Source organism: Python bivittatus, unplaced genomic scaffold (genome assembly GCF_059951505.1).
Source record: "Python bivittatus isolate LINGU-HERP-01145 unplaced genomic scaffold, Pbiv_v1 ctg000080_np1212, whole genome shotgun sequence".
In the NCBI taxonomy this organism is placed as follows: Eukaryota; Metazoa; Chordata; class Lepidosauria; order Squamata; family Pythonidae; genus Python; species Python bivittatus.
In genome coordinates, this window is record NW_028277035.1 from 69,379,929 (window position 1) to 69,407,542 (window position 27,614).

General features: G+C 38.5%; 1 protein-coding gene across 1 annotated transcript in view; it reads right to left on the reverse strand.

Annotated features, from left to right (window-relative positions):
- Nucleotides 1–27,614, reverse strand: part of GRM7 (glutamate metabotropic receptor 7) — a 421,378-nt gene that overhangs the window by 392,881 nt on the left and 883 nt on the right. The gene's annotated exons all lie outside the window — the stretch shown is intronic.

Below are 27,614 nucleotides of genomic sequence, written 5' to 3' on the forward strand. Positions count from 1 at the left end.
AAATGTATGTCAAGTAGCAAAAGTTGCACATTTATTTTTTAAAAAAATAAGGCAGTGCTGAGCTGGCTATGAAATTTGTCACCCTCTGTGGAAAAAAAAGAACAACAGATCACATTTCAGCTGTCTTCTAGGGTACGTGCCACTGGGGGATAAAAAGAAAAAAAAGGAAGTCCATTGAGAATTGAACCTAGGGACATAACTTTCGGTGTTCACCAAGCTTTGTACTGTTACATCGTCTCAGAAAAAGACAGACCAGCAGCCAAGCCTCCATGCATGCCTTTTCATAAATGCAAATCTGCCTGGACTAATAATATGTAGAAGAAATAGTCTCTCTTTTAGTGATTCCTCAGGTGCACAAATCTTCCTCTGATGTTAATCAGCTGGGCACTGGACTTGAACCTAAGTGGAAGAAAAGATTCCATACCATTAAACGTTTGCCACTGTGACTGGTCTTTGAGGAGTCAGAATTTGTACCTCATTCTCTTTCCTCAGTTTTGGCAAAGAGGTTAAACCTTCCCAACTTTTCTACAGAAAGAACTCATCAGCAGCTCAGGGGATTGTTGCTTCCATGTGTCTTTATTATTGCAATTAAAGGAATGCCATCAAAAATAACCACTCTGCTTTACTTATGTATGGAATATCTATCCCACTTTTTTTCTCTGGTAAACTTGTGATGGCTAATGATAGAAAAGCAACTATTTACTGAACAGCAGGAACAAGAAAATAATGAAACAGGAAATTAAGGAACAGATTATTAAGAAACCAATGAAAATCTGGGATATACATTTTATAAAGTCATTAAATAAATAAAACACTGAGGAACTCAAATTCTTGCCAGATTTTTTTTTTACTGCTTGCCAGCTATGTGTAACGGACCCAAGCAGGCCTTCCCTTATCTCTACACCACTATAGAAAACATGGATGATCCAATATAGCTGAAAGTCTTGAGACTGAGATGGGAAATCAATCAATCAATCAAATAAATAAATACATTTTGCTGCTTGAAACAAAAATGTGTTCAGAGATTTACCAGACTATCAACTGACTCTCACTTGAACATGAACATACTGTGCTCTACTGCAGTTCAGGGTGATACCAGGTTTAAAGAAATCAGGATGAGACAGACCATAAGGCACATACAGGAAATAAAACTGGGGAGAAACTGAGGAAGAACATCTGGGTGAGTGCCACCACTGTCCTGCCTTAATACCCCAATATCCTCCTGCAGAGGTATTCATCTGGCTCTGTTTAATGGTTGGCCTCCAGAGCCATTCACATGTCCCTCAGACAGTAATGTAATTCAGAAGACAATTGGCCTAGTGCAGTGTTTCTCAACCTTGGCAACTTGAAGATGTGTGGACTACAACTCCCAGAATTCCCCAGCCACATATCTTCAAGTGGTTAAGGTTGAGAAACACTGGTCTACTGGTATGGAATCTCAATGGAAGGTGTTGTTGTGTTTTAATAAAATTTGAGTTGGGGATATCTTGGTCCCTGATCAAATGAAGGGAAGCCAAAGGCCTGTGTGTACTAGCTTCACCCCCAGCATCACAGGCCTTCAGGATACCTTTAGGCCTTCTATCATTCCACATAAATAACTGAACAAAACTGCTAAGTATCTTTTTTGCTTGTTTGTTTATAAAATGTATAGGCCACTCCATCCATTACAACTGTGGGTGGTTTATAAGATATAATACAAATGTAGTAAAAATGCAGAATATACCTCAAAAGATCAGGAAAAGAAACAGCAATCATTTAAGAAAACAGACCATTAGACAAGGGGTCCAGCGCCCACTCTAACCGGGGGCCTGGGGAGAGAGAGAGCTTTTAAGGGCTTGCTTAAATATGACCCAGATAAGCACTTACTCTGTAAGTAAACATGTTAAAAAGCCTCTGTGCAAATAGCAGCACTGCATTTTCATGCTTTCCAGAGCATGCTGCCTTCCAAACCATTCTGCCAAATGTGCTAAGAAAGCCTCGTGTCCATCTTGCCATACTTGAAAGGGTGAAGTAGAACCACGGAGACAATGGAATCATAAATTGCATGTACATTTTTCACTAGGGAAAGATTTCACACACCAAATGCCTTCTATGTACCAAACAGAGATGAATGCATACAGCCCACTCAAATGGCCTGGTTTGCATGGTAATGTAATATATCTCTCCATTCTCATTCATGCGAGTCCTGAATCCCATAACATAGTATGAGAAAGCAAATCTTGGCACAAAGTAGGTGGTAGTAATGTAATTGGGCTGCACTCCTTAGTATCCATTGTTGGGACAAGGTTCAAACCATATCAGTATGGCTTTTCATTAGTAAATTCCCCCAGGATCATGCTTTTCAAAAGAGCCACAATGCTCAGGCTTGGTCTACTATTAGATACAACAGTTGATATCCAAAGCTTTCCAAATGAGTTATATTAGACTTTGTTATGAAGCTATTTGCTTGAATGAGGCAGCTGGAGATAGGTGTGCATGAATAAATGCCCACCCTAGCATTATGTTGATATTAATCCTGCTTTAGGCAAGAATAAGACTGAGCTAAAAGGCTGAGTTGTGGATTTACAGCTTAATGCTCTCCTTGTCCATCAGAACCAACCCAACCGTTCCAGTGGGACTTCTTCCCAATTGAATATAAGATGCAACCCTAGAGTGATATATACTCATACAAATTATTATTACACTGGGCAGAATTAGGCACTTTAATGCCCTTCTCAAGTTTTCAGTTCAAGTCCTATAGTGAAAGCAAATCACTCTGGGAGCTAAATTCCACAGTGCCTGAACCACGGATGTTGCCTACCCAGAGCATGCGATTTTATTGCTGCTTGAAAATCAGTACTACATTTTCTTTGTTCCCTTCATGTAGATATGAGAGATTTGCTTAAACTGTCCATAAGTACATCAGGTAAATCTTACCCTTCTGAATCAGTGTGTAAGATGTCTCATGATAAAAATGGGGGGGGGGGCTTATTTGAATCTTATTTGTGGGTACCAGAAGTTATACAGAAATAAAATAATCACGTGACATGGTAAAAGAAATTACAACCTAAATATCCGGAGTTCAGAAGCTGTTGATGATCAACAGGGCCCCTACTCCCTTTTCATACTGGTCTTTACCTTTAAACTAGGCTTGAATTAGACACTCATTCAAGCACAGAACATATTCAGATAAGACTTTCTTCTGTAAATTAGACCATATGACTACTTAAGCCAACTTAATTCGATTAGAATGGCTCAAATCACTGAACACATCCTTGTCTAATACATATGCATGCACACACACCTCCCATTAATGAAGCAAGACCAAATGTATCCTATTCTGTGCATCTCTTCCTTTCTAATCTTATACTGCTAGATCTCTCTCTTTCTCATAATAAAAATATTAGACCTGAATGGAACAGGCATGGTTGCTTCTCCTTTTATCCCCCAGCCATTATCATTAACTATGAGGGGGAAATTCTTTTGGAAGAGATATGAGGATAACTTTGAATTATGATGTGGCCAAAATGTAGGTATGATGGACAGAGCATCTTCCATGCTGCGATTCAATCCTGAGGGTTAAGGCAAGGGTATGAAGTATTTTTCCAGCTGAGGTATTTAAAAAAGATTTTTAAAACTGAGTGTAGACAGGACAAATAAATCAGTTCAAGGAGAAAAAAACCCTAGAGTTAAATGTTATTTAATTAAAATCTTATTAATTCAATAGTGTTAATATTTAAGTACTATAATTCAACAAGGTTTGGAGGGGTTCTGGAGGTCAAGCTCAAAGCTTGTAGGGGCCCTATGCAGAAACCTTCATTCAAGGGAAGACTTCATTGGAAATATTATCTACAGTATTAGAGATTTTCAATAGAAGTAAATATGTGTAGCTCAGGGTTGAACTGTGGAGTCCTTGGGGTTCTCTGAGCTTGGTTGTTTTCTTGCAAACGTTTCGTTACCCGGCTAGGTAACATCACTGAAGATGTTACCTAGCCAGGTAATGAAATGTATGCAAGAAAACAACCAAGCTCAGAGAACCCCAAGGACTCCACAGAAATTTTCAAATCAAGTTGCCTTGTCAGCTAGGAAAGCTACATAATGATAGAGAGAGGCCTATGATGAAAACACTTTTGCCATCTTGCAACAAGAACAAAAAAAAGTACTATCCAAAACCAATTATAGACCGCTTTAATGATTATAATGATTACTAATAAGCCTCTTATGCAGAAAAAGAAAACATTCAGAAAATTGCAGTTCAGCCTTCTCTTAAAATGCATACAGTACATAGACACAGTGGCACAAAGATAGGACTCTCTTTTTATTTTGATTGCCAAAATAACCACACATTTGCTTCTTTTAACTTCGCTTTGCTTCAGCCATGTGGATCTTTTCTCCAGTAGTGGTGGAGAGAGAGAGAGGACAGTACTAGAAATCTGCTTCTGATCTCCATCACAGCCTTGTTTTGACAGCTATACAAGGCAATGCAGCCTCACTTGCCATCAGCAGCTGATCCTTCCTTTCAAGCTGAACATTTGTGATAGTAGTCTAATAACCCTCTGCCACCTAAAATGCAAACTAAACCCTCTTTGTCTTTTAAGAATTCTTTACAATGAATCCAGATGAGTCATGTAACATAGGTCTGAATCCTTCAATCAGTTCTGTTTATCCTTGCTTGCTGAATGTGTCAGGCATTTATTACAAATCAGGGCCAATTCATTTTTATTTGATTCAGTAAATTCAGGTTTGAATTATTGTTCCATTTGCTGAAAGCAGAGACATGATAGAATGCTGTCTTAAAACAAGAGATGTTTTGTGTGTACGGAGCAGTTAAAAGTCATGATTTGATAGCACACTCATTTCAATAGCAAATAGTCTTGCTTGAAAAGTAAATGTGCTGCATCATTTTGATTGACGGCAAGCTGAACCCATTTAATCTTCTTTATGGACTATTGTCCTCATGGCACTTGAGCTAGTAAAACACTTTATGTTTTCTTAATCACTCAATTGGAATATTTAATCATAAACAGCTTCCCCCTCCTCTTCAAATAAAGTTCCCCATTACAAATGAAAAATATAGTTAAAAGTTTCAATTATATATAGGACAAATTCAGATCAGGTAAGTGATACTGGCTTGACAAACAGTAGCAAAAAAAAAAAAAAATCTGTGTGCTGTACATGAAATACACTGTTTTATTTTGCTTCTTGATTGGAATTTGAAAGGAAAAAGGCCTATCCGCTCATGAACTGGAATTTGGGCCACTTCTGCATTTAATGAATCTCACGGATTTCTTAGGATGGAATGGAAGAATTCCATGCAAACTGATAAGGACAGCCAGCAGCATCAGACCAAAGACCTAACTAATCAAGCATTGTTCCCATGGGGCCCAACAAGGTACTGGCAAGAAATCCACAAACAGCATATAACATGTTCCTGCTCATGTTCTCCATAAGAATGTAACACCCATAGCATCTATAGTTATACTTAGTTTCATCTTCCATGAATTTGTCTAATCCTCTTTGTGGGCATCATTACTTCTTGTGGGAGCAAATGCCCTAATTCAGCCATACTAAGTATTTCATGTCATTGGTCCTGAATTGTCTACTGTTTCAAATCATTAGATACACCTGGATTCCAGTATGTCTCCCAATTTGGGGACAATCTTTTTGAGCACAATTCCATTTTTAATCACCTCAAATAACTTATTGTAACCAGCCAATAACGGCCATCTTTCATGATCAATTTCTAAAGCAGTGGTCCAAAACAGATGTTCAGCATTGTCACTGTTTACATCCATCTACCATAATAACTGCTCGTTTATTTGTATTGTCTGCTTTCTGAGTTACTGATCCATAAGCCAACCTAAATATTATCAGCTGAGATGGAAGCCTCCAGAATCCACAGCTGGGTAATGCCATTTTTAGGACCAGCCAAATAATACAAAAGGGTGTGAAAGCTTTTGAATTTTCCAGAACTCTTCACACAGAGAATGGAGAAGAAAGTTTAAAGTGATGAGCTCTATGGTGCTAGCCCGACCTGTTCCATATTTTTTTTCTAGGTTTATGTTACTGCGATTGGAGCAACCTCTCTCCACCCAGTACTCTGCAGAAAATTGATCCTCCTCACTTCCTTCTCAATTTCTTTTTTAACCTTCATTTTTAAAGAAAATTGGGGGAAAAAATCACTCACCTTTTTTCTCCATAGCACTGAGGTAGCTCAGAAAAACATTGCCTGGAGATGAATAGTCAAAGAAATCACCAGTCACTCTGTAGTGAGATGGGCAGTGACAAATTTGAAAAATAAATAAATAAATAAATAAATAAATAAATAAATAAATAAATGAATGAATGAATGAATGAATAAATGAATAAGGAGGATCAAGGGGGAAAGTCATTTAGCTACACCAGTACTCTTATTAGCTCTCCACCCAAGTATTAGAAGCACGGGCATTTGGGTGCTATGCACAGTAAGTACAATAACAGTAAGAACAATACTTACAGTATGTACAGTAAGTACTGCAAAATACTGTAGTTGAAAAGAGCATGTAGAGCAGTCAAGCTGTGGCAGGGAATGGGGAGGCTCAGTCAGGAAGTAAGGGAGGCAGAACTATGCTATAGAGAAGGAGGAGGAAGTGCTTGTGTCACTGAGAAGGAAGGAGGAGATTTCTCAGGATGGGGGCAATGCTTTGTCCACTTCTGTGGGAAGGAATACAGAAATTCTACAGCATCCAAGGGGAGAGATAAAAAACGTAATTGGAATGGGACTGGTTATAGATTACAGCATGCAGGACAAGTGGTACATGGCTTTGAATCTGCTTATATAGGAAAGTACCTGCCAGTGAGAAATAATTAATTATCTTGCTTGGCCTCTATTCTGAGTGCCATAAAACTTTAGTAGTTGTGCCATGTGATTCCTTGAGACATCAGCAGCAAATGAGTTTCTGAACTGGAGAATCTGATAGATTATAGTTGTGATGATGGTGGCTGGGTGGTCTCTGGGCAATTTGTATGAGACCCCCCAAATCATGTTATCTATCTGTATGAAACCACTTTAAATTTTAATGAATTAAATGGCACCAGATTGCATCTCTAGTCCTTTACAGCTACAGATTATTTTCTTGCAAGTGTGTCAACAACTTGTAATCTGCTCCAAACAGAACATGTTCTTATTTCATAACTCAGAGGCTGCACCATTTATACCCAGATGAAATGCTTTTATTAGCTGGAATCATCTTGGGAAGTTTCCACCCCTCTCATTCAAGGAGATTGAAAAAACGATTCCAGATTATTTGCTTTTCACCTTCTGAAACTCCTTTGAAAGGTAACAACCATTCAACTTCACGTGTGTGACTATTCATCCTCCCTTTTATAGCAGGATAAATTATCATGCATCCCAATGCATTATTGATCACCTAATAACAAGTGTACATTTCATAAGCTGTAATGTTTCACTTATTTTTCCTGATTTGTCATTCTTCAGTCATCTCTCCATGTATTTTACTTGCCACCCCTTTTTCTATTGCTTCAACAGAGTATTATTTTCCAGCTTCCTAGATCTCTTTTTAATTCAGTATCTCCCCAGTCATGTACCTTTTGTTCATTTTCTACGTACTCTTCTATAGCAGGAAGAACTTTAGGTGTAACCATGTAGTTGAACAACTTCGTATGATTTTATTTAATCCCTGTACCACTTTAGAAAAAGAAAAGCACTGGGTCATTTTTCAAAACTACTTCTGAAAGCCTTCTCAATTCCTAAGTGATTCCCAGGTAGGATGGAAGGATGTCCAAGAAACCCAAAGTATCCCTGGATATCCAGCACTAATTATATGGCTGCCTAGCCCCTGGATGATAAATAAATATCCTACAAAAATAAAAAGCTAGGTCCATTCTTAAAATAAACTCATAGAAATTCATTGGAATGCCTATGAGTTTTCAACATGATTAAGTATGAATATATCCAATTTCACCTTTGATACAACTTTAATACCTATCCCAAAATGGGACACAGAATTATTATCATCACATAATACACCATTAAGGAAAGTGATCTTCAGAGACACAAATCTTGAACGGTACTCTATGGAAGAGCTGTGAAAGTTAGTATCATTAATCAAAGAGTCATGTCAAATTAATGGCATGATGACAAACTATTGCCAAGGTACCCTGTTTTTAACCTGATTTAGCACTGGAGTTCACATATTATACAAGTTTACAGAGTTCAAATCAGCCTGAATGTCACTTCCTGTAACAGGGACAAAGTGCTCAGGTACAGAATGTGCATTAAGCCTGTCCTCTAGCACTTCAAGCAGAAGTAGGCTGTTACAGTACCATCCTACACATATCTATTTAGAAGTGAATATCACTGAGTTCAGGAAGGCTAATTCTAAGTAAGTGCATAAATATGCAGCCTGGATCTTCTTAAACCCTGGTTCACATTGCTTTGAATGGAATTTAATTTCAAGCTTGCATGCTCTGGATATGTACTGGGGTGTGTGGAAATCATTTTAAGTCTTTATTCCATTCACATACACATACTCATAAAGTGTGAAGATCAGAAATAAAATAATCACCCTGAAACTAAATATATTAATATTTATTTTGCTTTTATATTGTGTATGTGATAAAAATGTAATTTTCCCCTGGAGTTCTCACTGGGGTGCTTCCTTCTCTTCCCCAATCCTTTTGGAAAGTTCCAATTTGAAATTCATTTGAATGTATTTATGTACCTTTAGACCAAGCTGATACAAGCATTTAAATAGCCACTAATGAATTGTAAGACATCAGTGTATACACACCCTGACTTTTGTAGAACTTACATTAGCACTGATTTATAAATTCAATAGTGAGGTTCATTGGAATTCAGAAAGCCTTTGTTAAACTAGGACACTTGGATGATGGCTGTTGGAGTAAGTGTGCATTGAGCAAAGTATTTTCTATTTTAATGTCAGGAAATTAAAAATGTTTTAATGAATTCCACTTGCTAACATCTATCAAAGCTTTGGAAAAAGGTCAATATTTAAAAGATGATATTTCAATGTGCCACTGCCATTTGCCTTGTCACTTTGCAAAGGAAAGATTCTCCATATCACAAGAGCAAAATAGTCACAGGGCTTTTAATATCACCACCGTAATTGTCAATAAATTTTATGTTCAGGGGAAATTATCATGATATTTAAATGGTATAATAAGCACAGTCTCCACAGAAAAGTGCCTAGGCTGCTTGCATCAGCAGAGTTTTTGTATCATAAATAACACTTCTCAAACATATCCCCAGGGTTCCAACACTCAGCTGAATTTCACTCTCGAGTAATGATCCAGTAGGAACTGGTTCACTACTTGACGAGTGTGTGGGGGGGTTCCCCCCTCAACATTCTTTTGTGCTCTAAACTGGGGATGTAACAAATGGTAAGACTTCCTCTACATTGACTATTGCTAAATTATTATCTGAAATCTTTCCAAATATTTCTTATTTCCTCAATGGGACATATACAGCAGTAGCTTTTGAACAGCACAGGACCAAGTCATCTAAGGAGTCACCTTCTTCCACGTAAGCTTATCTGATCGTTTCCTGGAAAGAATGTTCTGGTTCCCATATTATGGCTTGTTGACAATCAGCTATGGGGTGAAGGTGAGCATTCTCTGTAGCATCTCCTATTTTGTAGAATGAACATCTCACAAATGCTCACCCAGCCAACTGCAGGATGATTTTACTGAAAATTAAAAGCATTTATTTGCACTGGCCTTCCACTGATTTTATCAGCTATAAATATTGTTTAGTTATTATTTAAATCAGTGTATTGTTTGTGTGCATATATATGCATGCTTATTGTTTACTGTTTACTTTTTTCTTTTGTTTTACTATTTCTATCCTATTTTATTCTATCTCAGTAAAGTATACTTTGTTGCATCTAACTCCAAATGCTTTGTTTTCTTGTGTAAGTGAGCATTTTCCTCACAACATGCTCTATATTTTATTTAGTTTAATGTGGGCAGGGGGGAGAGGGAGGAGTACTATAATTTTGAAAATAAATATGATCTTGCTTGTTTCTAAGAAATGTTAATAATAATTTTTGTATGTACTGGTGTATGCTTTCATAACTGCTAACTGTTGGGCTTCAGGGCTTGGTGACCATGGTCTAGAGTACATATTTCCTGACATTTCACCAGCAATTGCAGCTGGCATCTTCAAAGGCAAAGTGGCTGCTACACAGACTACAGGCAACTGAGAAGGGACTGACTGGGTTCCTGTCTTTATAGCCAGATGTCCTGACTTCTAATTGGCCTTACGCTGATCTGGTTTCCGATTGGTGCAGGTTGATGAGGGCTGTTCTCTAACTGGTTCTTTGCTTGTGCTCAATCCTGATTGGTCAATTTTATTATTATTGTTGGTCACACAGTCAACCAGATGTTTAGACTGGATTTGGCATTTTTATCCACCTATCGAGTCCTTCCTGAGGACCTGGGATAGGCAGATGTGGTTGTTTGATGGTGTTAAAGGTATCATCGCAGAATATAAGCTGTTCCAAGTAAAGCTGCCTTTTGCAATTGACTGATGGTGATTTTGTCAAAGCTGATGGTCTTCAAGTAGTAGTCCAGATGTTTTGGGATTGCACCCAAGGCACCTATTACTTTTGGTACTCTCTTTGCTTACTTTTGCTACAGTTGTTCCATTTCTATTTGCAACTCTTCATATTTTGTGATTTTCTCCAGTTCTTTCTCTTCTATGTCTCCAGGTATTGCAATGTCCACTATCCAGACTTTTTTGTCTTTCTTATCAACAATTGTTAAGTCTGGGGTGTTGTGTGGCAGGTCCTTGTCTGTTTGAATTCTAAAGTTCCAGAGCACTTTAGCTTCTTCATTTTCTATTACTTTATGTGTTTTGTGGCCCCACCAGTTCTTGCTTGCAGGCAAATCGTATTACTTGCAGATATTCCAATGCACCATTATTGCTACTTTGTCATGGCTCCTACATTTTTTTAAAAAAAATCTTGAGTTCTTTTTGTCCTTTGTCTCAGTTATAGAGCAATTTGTGAATGTTGATTAGTTTTCATCATAAAGCAAACTGAATGTAATTCATATACATCTTTAGATAGTTTTATCAACCTTTAGAAGACACAGGTCTTTTCCCCCCCATTACTAATATAGTTCCCCCATTCCTGCTATAGTCCCTAGTGAAACATATGGGATCTGTCTCTGTTAATTTATGCTGGGCTGTATCTCTCCCATTTTTCTCACTGATTATATTAGGGTACCCTGATAGCCAGGATGGGAAAGTTTTTATATTAATTTTATATAAATGTAATGTTCTTTCCATTGCCATTGAATAGTGCACAGGCTATTATTGTTTTACTATATTTAACACTCCTGTTATTAGATTAAAAAATACATGTGAGAAGCTATTTTATATCAAACTGAAGCAGTGGCCACTAGATAAGCATTTCTTATGCTGGCAGTTGCTCTTCAGACAGGAATCCTTTCTGTTCCCATCAGAGATGCCAGGGAGAAAAACTGGGGTATTCTGCATTCAAATTAAGGGTTCTCCTCTGTGTAAACAATATTTATAAAAAATGTACCTAGGGAATTGGATAGTTTTCTATTTATGCAACTAGCGTCACATTCACACATCTATGAAAACAAAGATAAAGAAGTGTGCCTTTAATTATAGCAGCCTAATTTTTTCCTTCTAATAACTACTATTAACATTCAGAAGAATCTTTGTGCATACGTTGCATTCAAAGAGTTTGAATATTGTATAAACATTTAGGAATACCATTCTCCTTTGGTGCATTTCATAAAATGCATAACTGTAGCCAGATGTCTTTTATGTGCTTGAGGCCTTTTCTGATACAGTGCCAACAATCTGCTCATTGAAATTTTAATGTTTTTGGAAAGCTATACAAGTGTTTTGCTATTATAGTTCCAGAGAATTTAGTATATGGCTTGGGAAAAAGGTATATGGAAAAGATTAGATAGACACTTTATTACATAGACTGGCTAGATAGATGGAAATGAAGGTAATCTCTAAGACAATTACATATGTTAATAGAAATCAGAAAAAATAGGGGAGGATAATTGCTAACTTCGCTAACAAGCTTTTTAAAAACTAGATAGGATAGTTAAATTAAGTGTAGCAACTGAGGAGATACTATTGTAGTTTTTGCTAGATATACACAAACATTGTCTCCCTATGTATAGTCCAATGCTGAATATTCAGTGTTCCTTCAGTATAGTCTCCAAGGAGTTATTCGATTTAAAAAGATGCCTTGACTATCAAGCTAAGCCATGTCTATGATACATGCGAAGTATATGGAATACGTAACAGAAAATATTCACAAAACTGAAAATTTGCTTTGACTCAACTGATAAAAATGTGAAGGTGATATTGCCATTGCATAGGAAGAAGACATAGAGTTCTCCCCAGATTTTATGCATGACAAGCATTCAACTGGCTGTTTTACCTACTACATCTTGCACCAAGTTACAACATTGTCATGTTGCGGGACCAAGGAAGCATGACTTCTCTGTTGCAGTGCCTGCCTTCTGGAATAGCATCTCCCCAGACATATGAATGGCTCCCTCCCTTCAAATTTTCTAGAAGTCTCTTAAGACCTGGCTCTGTTCCTAGGCCTGGGGTTAGGGTGTTTATAGAGCCCCTGGGGATTTTTTTTTCCTGGATGTTATGTATGTGGTCTTATGTATTTTTTTAAGAATAGAGTGGCCCAATGTCTTTTTGGAGTTGGGGAGCCTCAAAATCTAATAAATAAATAAATAAATATAGTGTGTTTGACTTTAGCTTAGTGTGTTGTATGAAACCATCTGTTAATAAACTTAAATAACTTAAATATAAGTGATTAATTATTAATTTAAATAATTAATAATTAATTCAGTAATGTAACTTATCTAAAGCTTATCACCAAAATGTATAATAGAGAATCTTGAGTATGGTTGTTAGAGTCCTGCTAAAGCTGTTACTGAGCTGCATTTTTAATGTAACTGAAAGAGAAAAGTATTACTCTAGGTATATAAGTGGACCATTATTTTCACACCAGCACGATGCAGCAACTCTTCACATTCTTGGTTGTTCAATAAACCATGTTTAAAATTAATTAGTATTCAGCCCAATCAATTAACCAGTCATTATTGAGGACCCTATTAAACTTACTATATTTTTTCTTATTATGATTATTAACTACATTTAAGATAATGCATGGATGAAACAAACATCAGATGATCAAAAATCATATTCATTCATATATAAATAGCAATATATTTCAGCTGAAATAGTTCATGTGTTTAGCACCAGGTAATGAAACAGTGGCTCAGTTCACACACTGAACAAAGTTCAGCATAATGTGTGAAGAGCTTGCATGGATGAACCCACCCTTGTTGGTTAATTAATTATAATTATAGTTATAGATATTCACTAATACAAAAAGAGAAGCCAATCAAGTCAGAAAAAGCAGCAAACAATTACAGCCATCTGTTCTGAAAGGAAACGAAAACAATGCATTTTGTTTGTAAGTTGTAGCAACTATAAAACTGACATTTAGAGCATCAAGGGATAAACTAAAATTTCCATTTATAAAGTTAGCAGTATACCTGATAAACAAAAACAGCTGTTCCTCAGTGGATTACAAAACAAAAGCTTTTAAGCATCCATTATCAACACAACCTATTGTTTCTTTCAAACAACACCACATCTTTTTCTGCAGACAATCCACAAACCTTTGTTTCATGCATCAAAATTCCAAAAATACCCCTTGATTTTACAATCCTAATGTAGAAATCTGAACTTGAATGTTTGCCTTTCCACTGATTCAAACATTTGGAGTTAACCAAGTACTGTATACCAAATTAGCATCTCAATACTTGGTTCATATATCATGTTTTCTTCCAAACTGTTTCTATTACAGTAATTTGGTTTATGCACATTTCATTAAGCCATAAACCACAGTTTACAAATCACGGTGGCTGGGTTTGCATATCATGCTTAAGCAAAAAAAAACAAAACAAAACACCCAAAGCTTAGAGGTATCGCTGGCATCCATAACAAATCATGATGGTGTCAAAAAGGTACACAGTGGCATCATCAAGCAAATGCCGTGATTACATACTTGAGTCATGATGGCTGATCCCAGAACATAAGTCCGCATTTACTTGCCTTCCCCCCATCTCCAACAGATGACCATGGGTTCACCCAATGGACATAATAAGTAGAATCTGAAGCCCATTAGACTTGAAGAACACCAGATTAGAGGTTTTATTAGGTTCCTCCTTGAGCCTTTTCAGTTCACTTGCCATGTTTCTTCCCCATCATCAACCTTAGGCCAACAGAAGAGAATGGGACATTCATAAAGGAGCAAACAACTGTAGAATTGGAGCAGGTGCAGTATCATGATAAAATAAAAAAGATTTATGTGAAGTGGAAGTAGGTGTTTGGTATAATTTCCTCAGTATCTGCTTTGTGAAATTGGCAGGTATCTATATCAGGGACTTTCAAACTTAGTTAAAAGAAAATCTTGGAATCCTTGATCAAGAAGCAAAGCTCTAGTGATAGAAAAATTGCAATACAACGAAATTTGTCCTTGTAATTTATTTATGCACATTTATATATTGAAGTTCTTTGAATTTCACAACAATGGATGTAAACTGTTTATAGTAAATGCAACAATGATGCTTTTAATGTACAAAAAGTTAAGCTTGCATTCCACAATTACTTGGGATGTTAATGTTTTAACAAAATAAATTAATGTTCGGTGACTGGGATGTGAACACTTTTCCATAAAATAATTGCTATGGATGTCCTTGGCTGCATTTGAGAGAACTTTTTTTTATCCTTTAGTCTCTCATGGAAACCCATCAAGTTCCTGTGGAATCCTAGGGTTCTGTGGAAGACAGTTTGAAAATGCTGGTCTACACTTCTAAAAATGTCAGAAAAGATCACACAACTAAAGACAAGATCATGAAGATATATAGTCAGAAGTTGTTCTTCTTCCAGCATTCATATGCCTCGGTGGGTTGCACAGAAATGCTTCAAGCGTTCCCAGTTGAAATATATTGTGTACCTCTTCTGTCCTTTTCGGTGTTATTAATTTCTTTTTGAGAAAGGGAAAAAAGAAGAATGGAAGGAAAACAGAAAAGTGTTACAAGTATATTAAACTGGCCCTCTTAAAAACAAAAAACAAAAACCCTCAGCTCTCTTATATGACAAAAGGCTTGGGTGAAACCACCCTAACATATGTGCTTTTGTTTCTTTATTTTCTTGCTTGTGTCAGTGTCTGCAAGGTCTCTTATTTTCACAAAAAATAAAGATCTCAAATCAAATCTCCGTGTACAGTTTGGGCAATTTACCAGTGTTACCTCCTGGGAAGAGAGAGGGAAGTGTAACACAATTTGTGATTCTCTCATATGATTCACTTAAGGAATCTGTTCAGCTTGAAAAGCATGGGGGTGGGGGTGGACAAAGTCTGCCTTTCCTCTCATGCTTCAAAATGGCAACTTTTCCAGCCATCACTTCACCTAGGGATCAAGCTTTGCTTTACAGATTTAAGAAAATAAATTTGCTAGACTTCTAAAAGCCTCAAAGACTTATATAAGCATATTGGTAGGAGTGAAGATAATGTGTAGGCAGGAGCAGTGGAAATGTAATTCTCTCAAACATATTATACAGTATGTCTTCAAGCACCAAGCAACAACAATACTGGAACAGAACTTTTCTGCAGAGCTGTGGGTACCATGTGGCAACACTCCATGCACCTTTCCATTTGACATCCCTTTAAGTCTTAAAGTTTAAGTAGCCAACAGATCAAGTGAGACTAAATTATTCATCTCTGCTTGGGACCTTCACTGTGGTAGAATTTCAGCTGAGTTCATAATGAGTAGACATTTGCAAAAAAGACACACAATTCCCCCTGGCGCTGATAACTAGAAAGACATTTTGACCCACGTCAGGGACTTTTTTGTGCATAGTGCACATTCCTCATTTCTTCCCCTGCAATGCGCTTTTGGATATCCAGATCAATTAAAGAATAAATATGACTTATTAATCTTGTATGACAGATATTAAAAGCCGTGATTTCACTTCAGGGTTTGAGGAGAAAAAAAAAATTACCTCAACAAAATAGAAGTTAATTTTATCTTGCCATTTATCAACATAATTCAATTCATTTTACAGTAATTAGCAAGCTGGTGCCCTATACAGTACCCTGCCAGACACAAGGTTATGCTTCAAAGTTGTACTGCCCTTCTTGTTTTACATAGGAAACATGGTTCTGTTATACCCACCTTTGCAATTAGTGGTTTCACATTAATCAGCAATCCTTATGCGTGTCCTCTCTTGCGAACAGACTGCCCCGTTCACAGTCCCAGACCAAGGAATGAGCAATGCCACCACCACAGAAATTCCAGTGGGAATACACTCATTAATGATCATCTGTACTATGCATATTTCCATGCAATCTAAGAATACCAGATAAGGTTGCCATCTTTCCTTTTAAGATGGCCCCTACACTTTTAGTGATGGCTTGGCCCAAAGATGGAGAGATTTTTCCTGGCATAAAAATAAATGGGGGTGGGGGAAGCAAGAGCAATTGAATGTTGATGTATCAGGCTGCAACAAGCATGGCAGGAAGTAGATGAAGAAACAAATAAGGCAAGTCTGCTCTTGGGACAGAACGGAACTAGGTTTTTCTCCTTCATGATTTCACCACAGATTGATCATCAGTCCCTTGCTGCCTACTGAAAGAATCAGATTCACATCAGTCCTACACAGAGTGGGGCAGCTTTAAGTAGAGATGGAGTGGGCATCTTGCATCCTCAGAGTTACATCCAGAAGCAAGAAATATATGAAAATAGAAATGTATGCCCTAAAACAGTTTAACACGGCTAAATCCAAGAAAATAAATCCTCCAATCCCCTTTAACAACATCAAAAACATTAAAAATAAAGAAAAACAAAATCACAGCTCTGCCCACTCAGTCTGCATCACTACCCCCTACAGTGTAACCCTCACATCCCCCCAAAACGTTAAGGGGGACCTCTGCCACTAAAATCTTCTCTACTTCACTTTATATCTAAGGACTCCCTGAGCTGAGTTCAACTCCTGAGGACTACATAGACAAGTACTTTTCTCTGGTGGATGTGGTTTCTCATTTCTTCTGGGACATAAGATTTGAGATCCAGTCTGATATAAGAATACTCCCATTCCAATATTAACTAGATTCAACCCTGCTTAGGTTTTTTGAGATCAGCCAAGGTCAGTTAAGTGCTACATCCTACTAAAGCCGAAGGGTTTCCAGGGTAGACTGGGTGGCAAGGAGTAAATGAAAGATGTTTAGATGGCTGTCATGCTGATATTTTTATCTACTCTTGTGGACACTCCTGCTAATGCATTTTACACATGAATAGATATAGATATAGATATAGATACAGTGGTACCTCGGGTCACGAACGCTTCTGTTCACAACCAATTCAGGTCACGAACAGCTCCGTTCGCAAAATTTTGCCTCCGTTCGTGAACGCCAGATCGGGTGACGAACAGGATCCGCGGCCATTTTCCCTCCTGTGACACATGGTCGTGGCTTCCTGTAGGGAGGGGGACTCTCCCTCCAAGCAGTAACCGCCTCCCCACCCGCCTTCCTGTCCTCCATGCCAGAAGTCGCGTCGAGCAAGGTTAGCGTTCTCTCTCTTCGTACTGTATTTTGTTTCATATTTTTGCGGTTTAAAAAAAAAAAAATACATATGGTTCAGAACAGATTAACCGTAATTACATTGAACCTTATGGGAAAATTTGATTCGGGACGCGACCAAAATCGGTTGGCGGCCAAATTCGTAGGGGTCAGAACGGATGAACCGTATTTACATTGAACCTTATGGGAAAATTTGATTCGGGTCGCAACCAATTCGGGTCGCGACCAGAGTCGTGGAATGAATTAAGTTCGTGAACCGAGGTACCACTGTATATAGATATATAGATATAGATATAGATATAGATATAGATATAGATATAGATATAGATATAGATAATAATATCTGGGGGGGGGGTTCTGAGCCTCTCTGCATCACAGAACTCATCAGAGAAGTACATGTAAAGGAACTTTATTTTTCCTATAGCCAGAGGAGACTCCCATATGAAAACCTGAAAAGTTGCTTCCAGCAGTACTCTATTAAGGCAGATGGAATACCAGTCTGATTTAGTGGTGTCAGCTTCTTGAGAACTGTAATGATATAGGGTCAGATACTTGACTGGCATCTTTAAAATGCACTTGTATTAGATCCCGTCATTCTATGGATATTGAACATTCCTCCAAGGATGGTTTATCAGACGTAGGCATAAAGTCTCAAGTTGTATCTCTCAGGCCCTTACGAAAGTTCGGTGTTGGATTTGACTGTTCCAGATTTAGAACAACAGTAAAATCTAAAGAATCCTCAAAAGAAAAGATACAACATTCTGCTTTTTATGGGGTTCTCTAAAGGTTCATTATTTTAATAGCAGTTTTAATATGCTAAATGTTTGAAGCAATATTTAATTAGAAAATATTGTACATCAAGAAAAAACAAGTAGGTTGGTGATTACTATGACCTTGTAAGGATTTAGGACAAGATCATTAATGTAGTTAAGAACTTAGGGCAACCTGGGTACAATTGAGACACATGGCTTTAATTCCCAGAATTTCAAGTCAACATGATTATTCCTGGGACCTTTGGGTATTCAAGTCCTCATGTCTGCAGAACACTGGATCTGAAGAAGTCTTTCTTGGGCTTAGTTTCAAGATTCCTTTACAATATATCAGATAAGAATGATGTCCTATTGCAAAGGCCTTGATCTTTGCATAAATTAAGGAGAAAAGGGGGCTATAAAGCATACAGACTTAGTTACACTTAAATATTCACAGCCAGCACCGAACTTTTGTAAGGGCCTGAGAGATACAACTTGTGACTTTATGCCTACATCTGATAAACCATCCTCGGAGGAATGTTCAATGTCCATAGAACAATGGGATCTAATACAAATGCATTTTAAAGATGCCAGTCAAGTATGTGCCCCTATATCATTACAGTTCCAGATCCTTCAAGGTATAATGCACATGATATATTTGCTAGTTCATCATTATTATACATTTTGTATGTTCTGCTGATTTCATTCCAGCAGAACAATACATTAAAAGAGACAAAATGTTTGCATTTCTTGAACCAGAAATACTCTTTGCACAGAAAAAGAACATTTTCTGGCACTGGTGATATTCTTCTTTCCTACTGGGAACTAAAAATGGCATCTAGCCACCTATCTTTGTCTGTGGAACTCCTATAAATTCATCAATTTCAGTGCAGGCAGAAATTCAACAGATGTAGCATTTCCCATAAGAGAGATGCAGCGTTAAACACATGGAATTTATGGAAATTATATAACAGTCAAAAGATAAGGAAGGCTGTAAATGGTAACCCCATTACAGTAGAGAGGTAAGAACTGTATAATTATGTATGTATGTATGTATGTATTCATCTAATATTTACCTTATACAATTTATCTTGTAGCTTATTGAATCAACTGATCAGCTTCCTATCTACTCACAGAACAAATAAATCAGAATAAAAGTGATCATCAACAAAGAAACAAAACAAAAGGGGGTATGTTTTTTTTATTGCAGAGGATTCTGAGAATTAGAAACTCCAAAAATGCATAGGCCTAGTTTTTAGCCCTGACAAATAATTTAGGCTCCCCCAATTCGCCTATTCACACTGCAGGGAAACAGATCCTAATGAATTCAAAAATACTTTTCACAGTCATTTTTCCCTTACTAAATTAGTATCACAGACTTTACTTGCCTCGTTGAATTTCCAGAGAACTCCAGGCACACTTTGAAAAGATGTCAAAAGCAATGGAAAAATAGAAGGTTCTCTCCCCACCCTCCACCCCCCCGCAACTTGGCATAATTCATTCAGCAGCATATTTACTAGTTAATATAAATGTTGTCATCAGACAAGTGCTATCCTTATGCAGGACTCTTAACCTCTTAATTGCTGTTTGATTGGAAAAATAACTAAAGCGTAATTGCTTAGAAGTTAAGACAAGACATAATTCTGAGCTACAGCACATTCTCTAGTGTACCATACTAGTACAATGATGAGAAACTCAAAAGACAACCCAAGCAAAAATAGCTGCAAATCCATTCAGCAAGCTACAAGATATTATAAATGCTATCAGGACATGTTAGAGCAGTGTTGCTCAACCTTAGCAGCTTTCAGATATGTAGATGGCTGGGAATACTGGAAGTTGGAGTCCACACATCTGAAAGCTGCCAAGGTTAAGAAACACTGTATTAGAGGAATGCAAAGATTTCAACATAAAATTAAGACAATATTTATTTATATTTATATATTTCAAATTTGGTCAGTGCCCATCTCACTAAGTGACTCTGGGCAGTTCACAGTAAAAACAAAAATAAATATTAATTAAAACACAATAAAAATACAATAAAAACCATATTCATACATAAATAAGAATACCTTCCAAGGTGCTGCTGGTAGAAAGGATATTAACATACAGGAGCATCTTCAAGGTGCTAGCCACCCCCAGGGTTGGTTGCCCCTTTTCTCGCCCCATGCAAGCTGGCACAGCCAGGTCTTAAATATGCAGGTTTACCATCCACATATCCATGAAGGACAGGACAAGAGAAAGCACAAGAAGATAGGTTTTTATGAAAACCCGGATTAAAGAAGTTTTCATATTTTAAAAGCAGCTGGTCAAGCCAATTAAGTAGGCTATGGAATAGTTAGGCTTACTGAATCAGTACCTCTAAAAAGCCGGTATCTTCCAGTCTAAAATGAAGATGATGGACCAGCATGCTAAACATAGATTGGTAGCACAATCTAAAAGAATGACCATTATTTGGAACTTTCATGCTAATTGGTACTTTCTTTGGGAGTTTGTCTGTTTTAGTTGTGTAAGAGATGTAGACTCCTGGATGTTTGCTAAAGGTCAACATAACATGCTGCAAAGGAAAATAGTTCTTTCCCTTCCACCCCAGAGGTCACACAAAGGTTTTGGTTTCTGATAAATTCTGGCTGAAGTATACAGCACCTGAGATTTCCATTCTACCTAATCCTGCACTGAAATCTGTCCTCCCATTTTCAAAAAACTGTTTCTTGTGCAAGAGGCTTTTGATTTCGGCCCTAATTTCTGGAATGCTTTAGATTTTTTTTCCCCCAAAACCCTTTTAGTGTTTTTTTAACATAATGGCCAAAACTACAGTTGTTGGTACATATCTATCACTCTGCAGCCTCACAGGAGTTTCCTTATGTCTTACCTTGGGATTAAATTACAGCGTGGGAAACTGCAAACTACTTAAAACTACAAACTAAAGGGAAGCAGCATGGGAAACTGCAAGCTAATGTGAGATTATTATATGCATAAAGATGGACCACCTACAATGGAGGAATGGTTGGTGAAGATGATGGAACTTGCTGAGATGGCTAAAGTGACTTCTTTGATCAGAGAAAAGACAATATCTGCATTTATTGCTGACTGGAAACCCCTTATGGACTTTTTGTATGAAACTGAAAAAAATGAATTTATGATTTATGTTTTTGTTGATTAGACAAGATAGATTATAGAGAGAAGAGAGTTATGTTGTAACCATAGATTAAAGATAAATTTATAATTGTACTTATAATTGCTGTAAAGATTGGGAGCTACTTCTTTGTATCTTTTTCTTTTTCCTTTTCTATTTTTCTTTTACTTTCTTGGCTTTCTTTCATGTTCAGCTTTCTCTTTGACTTCTTTTTCTTTTCTTTTTCTTATTATATATTAGTTCATATTAATTTTTATCTCCCTTTTTAAAATTCTTTAATAAAAATACACACACACACATAAAAGAGAGCAACAGAAGCATTTGCTGCAAGGACAATTATGCTTCAGTTTGCTGGAGAAACGACGTTCTAGGAACCAAAGAATGATTGTGGAAGATTATTTGTAATGCTTAACAATAAAAAGTAGAAGTGCACAGATGGGGGGAAAAATGAAACTGCAAGCTACTGAGGATACAATACAGGTCAGGCCACTTCCACACCCACATGTTATCTACTTCATAATAAAGGTAAGCACAGAAAGCCACAATGCACTCACAACAGTCTGGTAAAAGTGCCAAAAAAACTCTACCTAGCATTATTTATTTAATAGGATATTTATTACAACATTTATATACACCAGCTCCACAAGAACTCTGGCAATATCAATTCTGTCATTCAGACACTCTATCCATCATTTGGCCAATGATGTCATCTATATGGCATGCCCAAAGTTCAAAGGATTTGTTTTCCATATTCCATTTTTTTTAATTCATGTATTTATTTATCATATTTATATGGCTGCCCATCTCACAAAACTTGACTCTGGGCAGCATATAATGAAAAAACATAAAATAACAATATTAAAAAAAATTCTACATTTAAAAACATTAATATAATGATTTAAAGACTAGGAGAGATCATTAGATGTTACAAACAATGTAGCCACCTCATCAAATCACCATTCCCTTGAGACCCCCAAGCCTGTTGACACAGCCAAGTTTTGAGGGACTTCTGGAAGGTTGGCAGAGACGAGGCCAATCTCACCTCAGCGGCGGAGGGATTACGTGCCACCGGTGCTACTTATAAATCATTCCTCTAGATCAGCTTATCCCAAACTTGGATACACAGATCCCATATCCTCTTGGTCATACCAAATGGAGATGATCAAGGGTCACACAACATTTAGAAGTCCGATATTAGGCTACCCCTCTAGATCTTAATCACTAGAAATGTGCATATTTATTGTCCAGATTTTGACTGCAAAGCTGTCCCTACTTAGTTTCTTGTATGGTGCCTGAAGGTAGAGTCTGATACTTGGCTTAGTGAGAAGCATCCTTCTCATCTCACATTTACATGTCTAAATTATGAGTTGTAACACACCCACTTTCCTTCTGTCACTTTTGTACTAGATACTATTCTATCTACAGTGCACTGATTATCACATATTCTGCTTCTAAAGTAGCTATAATTATAGACTTATCTCTCTCAATTTAATAAGAAAAGAGGATCATATTCTTAACCCCCCCAAAAAACTGCACTGTCACTTATTATGATTAATTTGCATATTGCTATAAATAGAAACAAATACATTTTATGGCTTAATGCCTCTAAGCAAAACTGATTTTCACAGAAATGCAAACATGTGATACCTGCAGGCTTATAAAATTAGTACAGTCATCTCTACTGTAATCATTTTTTTTCCCATAAATGTACAAAGGTAAGAAAAAATGGATGCAGACAAGGGTTAAGGCGAGGAAAAACAATTTTGTAAATGAAGAATTGGGGGCACAATTGAGGAAACATGGAACAATAATATGGTCTCCGGACAACAGCTACAAGTAAGAGAGCTGTGATTGGATAGTCTACAAATGCTAAAGAATGGAAAGGCTTTTTATATAGATTTACAGAGAGGCATTATCACTCCCATGTCCAGTAAAAAAAGACAACTTTCTGAAAAGGTTAATGGACCTTTCAGTTCCAGGTCAGAGCTTGAGGCAGTTTCATGCTCTCAAGTAGTTCACTTGATGATTCAGCACTTTATGACTTGCAGCAGAATGAATGACCAAGTCCACTTCAGAAAGTACATGAAAGTTTTACCTGCAATCTTTGTTCTATTCCAGCTCATTTACTTATGCAACACATTTTTAAAGTGATCATGACAAATATGTATGACTCAACTCCAATGATAGCTGATAGGCATGTTTTATGTCACACTCAGCAATATTAATCCATGTTCAACATCACACTGCATGTTTACTATGAAAGCCTACAAATAATTGGTATCATTATACCCATATCATGGAGAAAAGGCTTGAGAGTATGTGAGAGTCCCTTGCTTAGGTAATGCGGTGAGAAAGGCAGTCTTATTTGGGACTTGTTTAGCTCCTTCCTTCAGCTAAGCTCCAAAATATGACAGAACATATTGCGATACTGTCTATCAGAGGTTTAATTAAATACCATTGTCTTTCCTCCCACCATATCTACTTGTCCCGCATCCAGCACAACACTCAGCTGCTCCAAGGGTGGTGCTACATTTCACCCTTTTCCTTCTGGCAATTTCTTTTCATTTTTCTCTGAAATGTGAAGACACAGTAGGGAAGGAAAGCATGAAGGCTCTAGAGCACAGCGGGATGAGTACTGACAGTACAATAACCTCTGGTGGGGTTAGAATGTTATATGTACTACCTGTTCTAATTTTGATTCTGTTAAAAGCTTAAAATGTGCAAGGTTTTGGATGTCCATTGAATTGGCTGGCTGAATTATCCAGAGACAAAACTGAATCACAAATTGTTGCTGATGTATATCCTTACATTATACCCAAACTGCAGAGAGACAACTGATATTTAGTTTGAGTATCTTGCTAGAAGATACTAGATGCTAGAAGATGCTAGAAGTTAGAAAGTTATGGCTTCAAAGAAACTTAAGCCTTAGACTTCTTTTAGTTGCTCCATATTTACCTAAACTGTTTATTCCAAAATCGAGCAAAGCCTATAGAAGTATTAAGTCCATTTAAAAATCTTTATTTTCTCTTCCCACATCTATTTGTTCCATCCAATGAAATACTCAACTCTTCTCTAATAGCGGTGCTTCATTTCATCTTTTGCCTCCTGTCAATTTTTTCTCATTTTTCTTTCAAACGTGGCAACATGGTAGGGAAGAGAGTGTAGAGTCTTAAGAACAGAGTGTGAAGAGTAATGACGAGACATCAACCACCAATTACAGTAATGGGCTGATTTGTAAAATATTCATAATCTGTCAGAGCAATCCAGACAGTATTTTCTGTTACTTTGGCACAGCAGTGACATGAAAGAGCGTGGGACTCAAAAAGAACACAGCCCATTCTCAGCATCTATTGCACAAAGAATTCCCATGAACAGGAAATTATACTGCTTGACCTCAAGCTACGTTATGTACAAACCAGAATGCTGGGGCCATTGTGAACAGTTTCATTTTTCCATGGGAAGAATAGGAGACTGGAGGAGAAGCTGTTTTTGCTTTTCAGTATGAGATTAGCTGATAGCATTTGAACCCAATAGGTTTTCCCCAAAACAGCAGCATTTGTGGGGGAAAGGATGGTGACTGAAGCATTGTGATAGAAGCCCCCCTTTCAAAGGTGCATGCAATGTCAATGCACAAAGAAAAGGGGAGATGGGGCTTAGATCACACTGATACAACTGCTACATTGCCTGTTTTGACCCTCCTTTGCTTATTCCATACTGGAACTTTGCAGGGGTTAATTAGTATATATGTGTTAATTTGGCTGATCCATTTGTTGTTTGGCATGGGGGAGATCTTTCAAAAGAATATTTATGATTACAGTGGACTCTTATGTCACCGGGCTTGAAATAAGATGGGGGGCCCTTTGGGGCCTGAACTAGTCTTGGGGGGAGGGGTAATATAGAAGGAAATTCCTCAACACCAGAAAGATGGTGGCCAGAGTCTGGGAACAGATTTGGCCCTGGCCCTGAGCACCTGGCCAGGTGACTCTGACTCTTGGAAGGATTACACTTCTCAAACACCAGTCACCAGTATGGCATTATAAATAAAATTGTGGCCCTGTTTTAAACCACTACTGTTGCTCTGGTCAGATATTAGTTAAGCAATCAATGTTTGTGAGACCCTCCAGAGAGTTGACCCCATTTGGTGGCACATAATCAATCCATCAATCACTGTGTGAGATCCATTAGCCCTGTTTTGCACACCTAGCCTGTACCATCTGCCCGGGCTGTTGGCTTAAGGGAGAGATCTTCTGTTTGGGTCAATACAAGATCCCCGAATTATTTCCTCCAACGGCCTCGCGCCGTTACACTGGCTGCTGTAACGGCGCGAGGCCGACCGATAGGCGCGATAGGAAATACGCCCGCGGATAGAAAGCCAGGCCTCGGGGCACAGAGACCAAGCAGCAAAGGGAAGCTTTAGACACCGAGGGGAACGCGAAGAGCCGAGGGAGGGCAAGGCTAAGGACCCCAAACGCCTCTCCTTCTCAACGTGCGGCCCCTTCTCACCCGGGGCGCCGCCCTGCCGAGAACAGGGGTCCAGGAGTAGACAAGGAAGGGAAGGGAAGAGAGAAGGGAAGAGAGACGTGGCGGAGGAGGGAGGCGGACGCAGGACCACGGAGCTGGACAGCGCCCCACCGGCGGAGCTCAACTTCGCCGCGCAAGCTACAAGTGGGTGCCTCGCGGTATTTCCTCGCCCGCCCAAAGCGCGCGCTTTTTTCTGCTCCTCAAAGTACCTCTCGCTCTTCCGCCTCTCCAGCAGCCCTGTCTGTCGTGCAGCAATTTCGGGGCACACTCACAATCTTTCCCAAGGACTCCTCAGGCTCAGTTCCAAGACGAGGCTCTGTGAGTCTCAGAAAGCTTCCGGGGTGGGAGAGAATCCACAATGAAAAAGTCCCCCCACTCAAAACACAGGCTCAAGAGCTAATGCTTTTGAAAAATCGGGATTAAATCCAGTTCGAAAATTATTTGAACTGCTTATTATTTTGAAGTATGTGGCAGTGTACTTTCATCTCAGACCGCAGGCTTTAGTCTCCAAGGAGGAGAACCGCTTGCTTTGGGAACTGCTTCGACGCAACTGCAGAATCTTAGCACCAGTTGGGGAATTCGGTTTCGGAAACGAGGCACAGGCGCTCGGCCGCAGTAATAAGCCAAACCACGTGGAATAAGGGTTTAGTAGCCACACCTACCACACGCCCTGGAACCCACGCCCTGCTCCTCCCAGTTCGGTTCTCTTGAGGGAGGCGTTACAGGCAGCGGCTGAAGGATAAAGAACGCTTCTTCACAGGCTCCGGCGATTATTGATGCCCTTGCTAAACTGTCTACGTTGCCAGAGAAACAGACCGAGTTCGGGAATTATTGAAGTGAAGGTGCTTGGGTTTCCATTAGAAGATCTACTGCTAACAAAATGTCTTATTAGATAAGATACTTTGAACGGTCTAATTGATCTCCTGGTCGCTCTAGCCATCAGTTCGTCTGTGCGCTGGAGTGTACACTAAGCGCTCTGCTGGTTAACCAATTTGCACGCCCCTTGAGGAAGTGGCCCAGCGCACGTCGCTGACGACATTTTCTGAAGTTCACTTAATATTCCCTCCCCTCTCCCGACGACCTCAAATGCTTATAGGGAAGTTGAGGAGAACAAACGACGCCATTAACTTAACTGACGGCTGAGTTCAGTTCTCCCGAAGCCCTCGAAGCAGTTAAGCATCCTAACCCCAAGAAGGCGGCCTGTTCCCTAGAAACTGCGGTAGGAAACCTTGGCAGTTGCTTGCGTGCTCGGTGGTGCGAAGGAGAGCCCACTGTAGAACCATAGTCGCATTCTTTAGCCAAGTGGTAATTCTAGCCGAATGCAAGCCACATTGCAATCATCCCCTCGTATCTTTTCACCAGTCTCCATCCCCACCAATGCCATCCCACGCGAACGCCACGATTCAGACTGCTTTTTGACACTGGAATCATACATCCAGGAAATGCCAGTCCAGGAGGCAGCTTCGAAAAATACCCGGGTCCTCGCAGGGAGAGTGCATTCGAAATGGGAAAGCCAGCAAAAGAAATCGGGAAGGCAGGTCGACGAGC